Raw genomic sequence first — 7,601 nt, forward strand, 5'->3', positions numbered from 1 at the left:
GTCGTCTCTAACTTCTCCGAGAGTGAGAAGAAGGTCTACGACCAACGCCATATCTAAACTATTAATTCCATATATATATATATATATATATAATTAATAAACTATTTTATCACCCAAATTCTATATATACGAATAATTAGAAACTATTACAAAATAAATTTCATGAGATTTTTATAGTGAGGTCACGGTTCGAGTCGTCTCTAACTCCCCTGAGAATGGGAACAAGGTCTACGATCAATACCGTCTCTAAAACTATTAGTCTCATAGAATCGAAACAATTACATATTTTTGAACAAAATTGAAATTTACCAATTCAATAAATTAATACTTCTAAAACCTACCAATGTTTTCTAAATCACTAACCATTAACCAAAGTAGCTAAACATTTTTTGAACTAGAACTACGTAAGCCTTGATCCCCTTAATAGGGGTACGTAGGACCAAAGTTAATATTGTCAGGCTCAATAATAAAAATAAATAATTCTAAATAAATAATAGTTAAGGGTATAAAAATCCATGTTATTAGCGAGGATACTGTTTTAATACGGGCGGACGGGGTGCTAATACCTTCCCCGATCCGTAATCGACTCCCGAGCTCAGAATCCCGGCTTAAAGACCATATTATCCTAATTGGGCATAAAGAGTGTTTTTCTACGTTTTAACCGCAAAAAACATAGTGGCGACTCCAAATCAATTGGGAGAGGTAGAAATCGAGTTCGCCTCCTCCCTAAGTCGTAGGGCCGGTCTTCCAACCGAAAATCGGATCTATGTCTTAATCGATTAACACATACAAAACAACAAGATGCAGAATGGCTTCTTGCACTACAAGTCACCGACGTTCAAGAATTGATAAAGCATATATTTTTGTACAAAATTAAACTAGATACACCAACTAACAGTATCCAAAATATCAGCCAATATCATGCAATAATAAGACTTGAAATGTAAAGAGATAAGGGATAGAAAAAGCATGCAACAGTGAATTTTATACTGGTTCATTTGCTGGTCCACTTGCAAACTACATCCAGGCCTCCCCTTTTGATATATGGATATTTTCTTCACTAATATTGAAAAAATGTATAGTTACATACAAACTTCCAATACAACACTTAGACGCTCCCTTCTTGAATCTAAGAACCCACTTTCTTGGTTTGACTCTCTCAATCGCCTAAGAAAACTTTTCTTACGATCTAGCCCCAACCAAGAACTCGTTCTAAACTCAATACCTCTAAGTCTTGGTGAAGACACACCAAATCTCTTATGTGATAAGACACCAAGAGACAAATTCCTTTAAAAACAATACACAAAAACAGAGTTTTATAAAGCACACTTTTGCTCAAAATATTACAATTAAAACTCAACTAAAGCCCATATACAAAACTCACAAGATAATATGAGTATGTATGATTTTATGAAAATTCATAAACACATAATTTCTACCCTAAAATTCTCTTAAAGAAATGCAAGAAAACATGAAGAAAATATAGGAATGTTTAACATATAAATCACATGCAATATGATGAATATTAAAGCCTAAGCATGGTACTATCTCTCACTATCTCACAATGCATTTCACTCTGCCTATATGATACAATTAAGCACGAAAGTCTGCAAATAGCAAATTCTAAAAATGAATGATGTGATATGTTACATGATCTGAGAGCATAGTTTTTATAGAAAACCTTTCTGAGTCTAGTAAATTGATTAAGTACTCATTTAATCGATTAACGGGTTGTTGGGAATAATGGTTTTCAAGTTTTCAGTTATTGTTGAAATGGTAATCACGTTAATCGATTAACACATCTCCTAATCGATTAATTAGTACATTTTCAGCTAACTTATTTAAATTGTAAACAACCTATATATTATGCTTATCAACTATACATGTTTTACCAATATATTATGCCTAAGATGCACAAGTAACATGTATGATTAATGCATGAACACATAATGATCTAGATGGAATGTCTCATGTAAATGAAATGATTACTTTTAAGGCTTGTGAGAATTGCATCTAGGTTTACCTACCCTAGACTCAATATCTAAGGCACACATCTTAGACTTCTTAAAATAACTCTATTTAAAGAACATACTCTAGATATGAAACCCTTGAGTCCACGACATGTTGATTTGTTGAATCATCTTCAAGCTTTCACTAAGTCCTTGTCTTCATCAAAACATTGGCAAATTCCAATAGTGCTCCACATCAAATCTTGTTTGATGCATAGCTTGATGATGGTTATAGAATGCATGGTTGTTAATTCCAAAGTTAAAGCGCATTCCTCCCCCTTAATGTAAGTAGGTAGCGAAAATAAAACGAAAGCTGAATTCTATTTAAAACCTGCAAACACATCAAACAACAAAGTAACCTTTCTCCCCCTTTTGACATTATCAAAAAGATAAACTAATCAATCTAGTCAAAAGTAAGAAGAGTTATGTGGTGATATCAAAATTGTAATCAATTAATTAATTTTGGGAATTTAACCAATTAACCAGTTGAAAGGAGCTTGAACAAGTGCTCTTGTTAACGACACTTAATCGATTAAATACATGGTGTTAATCGATTAAATGGACAAAAAATAGTGAATGAATAGTTTTAATGGTATAGATGGTTATAGAATAACTAGTTAAACATAGAATGGTCAAGAAATGATATAATAACGTGTAAACAACAGACTTAATCATACAAGATAGATGCATATAACCAATCCTGGTCAATAACCATTAAACACACATTCATACTATATATGACATAACTAAACATATGATATAAGCAATTGAAACAAAACCAATAATGATCAAAGTTAAATATCATGCATATCAAGTGATAAAAGTTCAGCACAAGTAGATAGAAACTATTACAAACCAAAAAAAGCAAAGAGAAAATATGTCTCAAAGAGAACAAGACAACACAATCCTAAATTAGCCATTAGAAGAAATAAACCTAAGACATCCTAAGGTCTAAAGTATTCTAACTAAGGATGAGGAGGGATTATTCTTTCATCGGGAATTGTCAGACTACTATCTCCCTTGATGAGAACTCTCAGCTTTTTGAATTCTGCACAAAACCTATCATTTTGTGCCTCAGTAGTGGTTTGAACAAAGCTCCTTAAGGACTGATAGTGGTTATCCATGTAAGCATCCTGATGTTCCTCAAATTGATCCAAGTTAGTATGATAAGAATCCTTCAGAGACTGAAAGTGTAGATCCATTCTGCTATTCAACCTCTACTCCATATCATCCAAAGAAGGTTCCTGCGGTGCGTTCCCAACTGTCTCCCCGTGATTTCCTGCATTCTACTCATCCTCCATGCCTGATCATCATCTCCAAATAAGTATAGATCCACAATGGTGTAGTCCTCTTGATATTGCCAAGTATTGTCATACTTGTAAATACCTATCTTGTGAATCAAGCTCTCACCAACAAGGCGGTCTTTATCAGTAGATTCCATTATAATAGTGTCAAACACATCAATGTGCATATAATCAATGACCCTCGAAATGAAGATACTATAGGTTAGCAGCTTGTATTGCAAAGTAGAAACACTATACATGACCTTAAGGATCTCTTCAGGCCAATTTATCATAACATTTTCCTTGAAAACAGACATGAACCTCAAATCATTCACGATGGATTGTGCATGATTTGTGTTCCTTTGAACCAGAATGTAAGCTATCAAATAATGCAAAAGCATATTCTCCACAGACAACGATCCAACTTTTGTTAACTCTCCTTGGGCATACAGATGAGGACCTCTCAAACACGACAAGTTTTGTTCCACCATCCATGTTAAGTCGGCATAACTGATATATGTTGGTTTCCTACCTTGAAATTTTGACAACCGAGTCTCCTGTAGAATGAGGGAGTAGTATGGGTCTCCATGGTCCTGCCTCATACTTGGATTCGAAGATGAAGCAATCGGAGTCCTACGTGCGCATTATGTTGTTGTCTTAATCCTTTTTGAGCAACCTCTTTCCATTGTTGATAGTAAAACCGAGAGGATTGAGAGGTTTAAGAGGATTTTGGGACGAACCTAAACTTAGGGTTTGGAATTGGGGAAATGAGTTTCTTGGAAATTTTGAGAGAGATTGGGGTTAAATGAAGTGCAATATTGGTAGAGGGTGAGGTTTAATCTTCGTTTAAGCTAATGATTGAGATTGTGTTGTTGTCTATGATATTTAGAGAGAAAAGGGGATAGAGAGGTTTTGAAAAAGTGCCAGAAACGTTGTTGTTTCTACTTTATCTGCTGTCATTAATCGATTAAATGTTGTACTTAACCGATTAATCATAGTTAAAATTCTAGATTTTTAGAAAAAATAAGCCCAGATAATCGATTAAGGTGAAATATTAATTGATTAAAGTTATTAGAAAAAAATGTTTTAGCTACTAGAACTTATTTTAATCGATTAAGACACTTGGTTAATCGATTAACTGACATCAGATTTGTAGAATCAAGTAGGTTTTGAGTTTTAAAAGCATGCCAAGATTTCTAACCTATATTTAACAATTGTAAGCAAACACTCATACATATAAAGCTTATTATACTAGATCATGAATCATATTAGGAATATGATGCATTCAACAAGTATTCATTTTGAAGCATATAAGGCATTCAACATGCGAAGCACATAATAAACTGGTAGACGATTTAATCAAGATATTTTTCATCAAGGATTCCAAGTTCTCTTCGAAGAACATAGAAAGTATCTCGTGAGAGGGGTTTGGTGAAAATATCTGCTAATTGTTTAGTAGTTTAACAAATTCAAGCACGCAATCGCCTTTTTAACATGATCACGCAAGAAGTGATGCCTAATTTCTATATGCTTGGTTCTCGAACGTAAAACAGGATTCTTGGATAGGTTTATGGTACTTGTATTATCACATTTAATAGGAACGTTTTCTAGATTAAGATCAAAGTAATTGTAACACCCTCAATTTTCTATTATTTTAATATGTGAGTGAAAAATCTTGATTTAGTTTTGTAGATTTATCTAAAAATAAATATGATTATTTTAGTTTAGTCGTAGATCTTTTAATCTCTATTTAATATGTTTATGATTTTTGTTCTATTCGAAAAACAAGTTATTTTATTGGTTATCGAACGTCAAAGTGAATACATATCATCTGATAATGAATTTCTTTGTAATTTATATTAGAAGAATTATTTTATTGTTATATTGAATAATTCATAATTTTAGAAATACCTACTTAAGAAATTTCATTTAATATATTTGGAGTATTTATCTTTTTATAATAATATAGTAAGTAATATCTCCTATATTATTTATTATAACATTATTTTTCTTGTGACTTTTGATTAAATTTGTTATGATTATCATAATGTTTATCATAATATAATTCAGAAAGATCATATCATCATCTTTATCTTTTCTATCCTTTCAATCATTTTATCCCTAACTATACACCATTACTTTATTCTATATATATAACATAATTTATAGATTATTGTTAATACATAGATATACTACTTAGTTAATGTTAGGTGAACACGTTAGTAGTATTATAATAATTATGTGTATGTATATAAATATTGAAATAATGTTCTTCCCTATTTCCTTTCATCAATTCACGTTTTCTATATATTATTATATAATCCACATATAAATTGTTTATTATATATATATATATTTTATCCCTAACTATACACCATTACTTTATTCTATATATATAACATAATTTATAGATTATTGTTAATACATAGATATACTACTTAGTTAATGTTAGGTGAACACGTTAGTAGTATTATAATAATTATGTGTATGTATATAAATATTGAAATAATGTTCTTCCCTATTTCCTTTCATCAATTCACGTTTTCTATATATTATTATATAATCCACATATAAATTGTTTATTATATATATATATATTTTATCCCTAACTATACACCATTACTTTATTCTATATATATAACATAATTTATAGATTATTGTTAATACATAGATATACTACTTAGTTAATGTTAGGTGAACACGTTAGTAGTATTATAATAATTATGTGTATGTATATAAATATTGAAATAATGTTCTTCCCTATTTCCTTTCATCAATTCACGTTTTCTATATATTATTATATAATCCACATATAAATTGTTATATATATATATATATATATATATATATATATATATAATCTCTTGGTTTCATATTTTAGTTTCTGATGGAAACCCTAATCAAATATCTTTTAGCCACAAAATCCTCTTTGCCATTTTTATAACCTACACCTTGTGGGAGAGAGAATCGAGTACTCTCTCCAACAATTCTCAATAGCAGCAAAATAGATAGGGAATAAGCATAACAAGGTAATTAAGTTCTCTTTCATTCTTTCTTTCTTTGAATTCAATGGCGTTACTTTCTCCTTCAACATGCAAAATCATTAATTTCTTAAACAGATGTCAAGTACTTGTCTTTCCTTTAAAATCCATTATGTATTTCCTTGTGTTTGAGTGTATGTATATTTTGTTTACACTATCAATTTCTATTATTTTTATCACAGGTAGACATGGTGAAGCCAATTGAAAAAGAAACAAGAACACATATATTTTACTTCTATTAGATCTTCATTATTTATTAATTTAGAGAACATAGGTTCAAAAGTGTTCTTCTTTGGGGGTTAAATTTGATGATGTGAACATTGAGTCTAGTATAACTATGAAAAAGAGGTTTTGTCAATATCTTATAAAACACAAATATATTTTATTAAAGTTATAATATTTACATATGTAAGTATCGTGTGCGTCATTCATAAATAGGAAGTTACCCGTTTGGAATTTTTCTATAATAATTGTTTAGTTTTTGATTTGATTGGTAGAAGAGCCAAGTTCCTTGTTTTCTGTAACTTAATATATACATTCCACGTAAACCCATATATTTGTTGTAATACATGTTATTATCACCGTTATTTTCTACATATTTATCATACCTTAATATTTAGTTTTTAAAGCAACATAAATTGGTTTTTATAGAAGTATAACACTGTTCTATGTCTTTTTGAGATGTGCTTAAATTTTTTGGGTTGTTTGAATTGATTGTTATTTTATTGCTTGATAAAGTGATGATAGTTTGGTCAAGTGGATGCTAGCGGTGACGCTCATGATGGTGCAACATGTTGAAGTTATGAGATAAAGCGTCTAAGGTGAGGGAGAAAACCATTGTGGTCTTAGAGCATTTCATTAAAGTTTTTCCTCTTCGATTCCCTCAAAAGTCGGAGAGTCTTATAGATTAGGAACTCTCATGGAAACTTATTTTCATGTAAAAGTCCTTAATCCTTTTTCATGACGATGTATAGAGTCTTAGATATTTGATTGTGCTGGAAATATATGTGTATGAATAATTGGTTTCAAAATATATGACTTGATCATTGCATTTAATGAGAAATATATATGTTAGTTGTTATAATGATATGAAAAATACAAGAGTTTGAAATTGAGGTCTTGCTTGTATACACTTGCGAGTATTGTGATAAATTAATAATTTTTGTGTGTTGAATGTTTGTGACAATATCGTAATTTAGAAATATCTCAATTGTAATGGTTATGTTATGGATTGTTGTATAATTGTATTAGAATGGAATATATATATA

General features: G+C 30.4%; 1 long non-coding RNA gene across 1 annotated transcript in view; it reads right to left on the bottom strand.

Moving 5' to 3' along the window:
• The window catches only part of LOC109341386, a 13,949-nt gene that overhangs the window by 5,600 nt on the left and 748 nt on the right, over positions 1–7,601 (bottom strand). The gene's annotated exons all lie outside the window — the stretch shown is intronic.

The sequence above is a fragment of the Lupinus angustifolius genome, unplaced genomic scaffold (assembly GCF_001865875.1).
Source record: "Lupinus angustifolius cultivar Tanjil unplaced genomic scaffold, LupAngTanjil_v1.0 Scaffold_452, whole genome shotgun sequence".
NCBI lineage: Eukaryota > Viridiplantae > Streptophyta > Magnoliopsida > Fabales > Fabaceae > Lupinus > Lupinus angustifolius.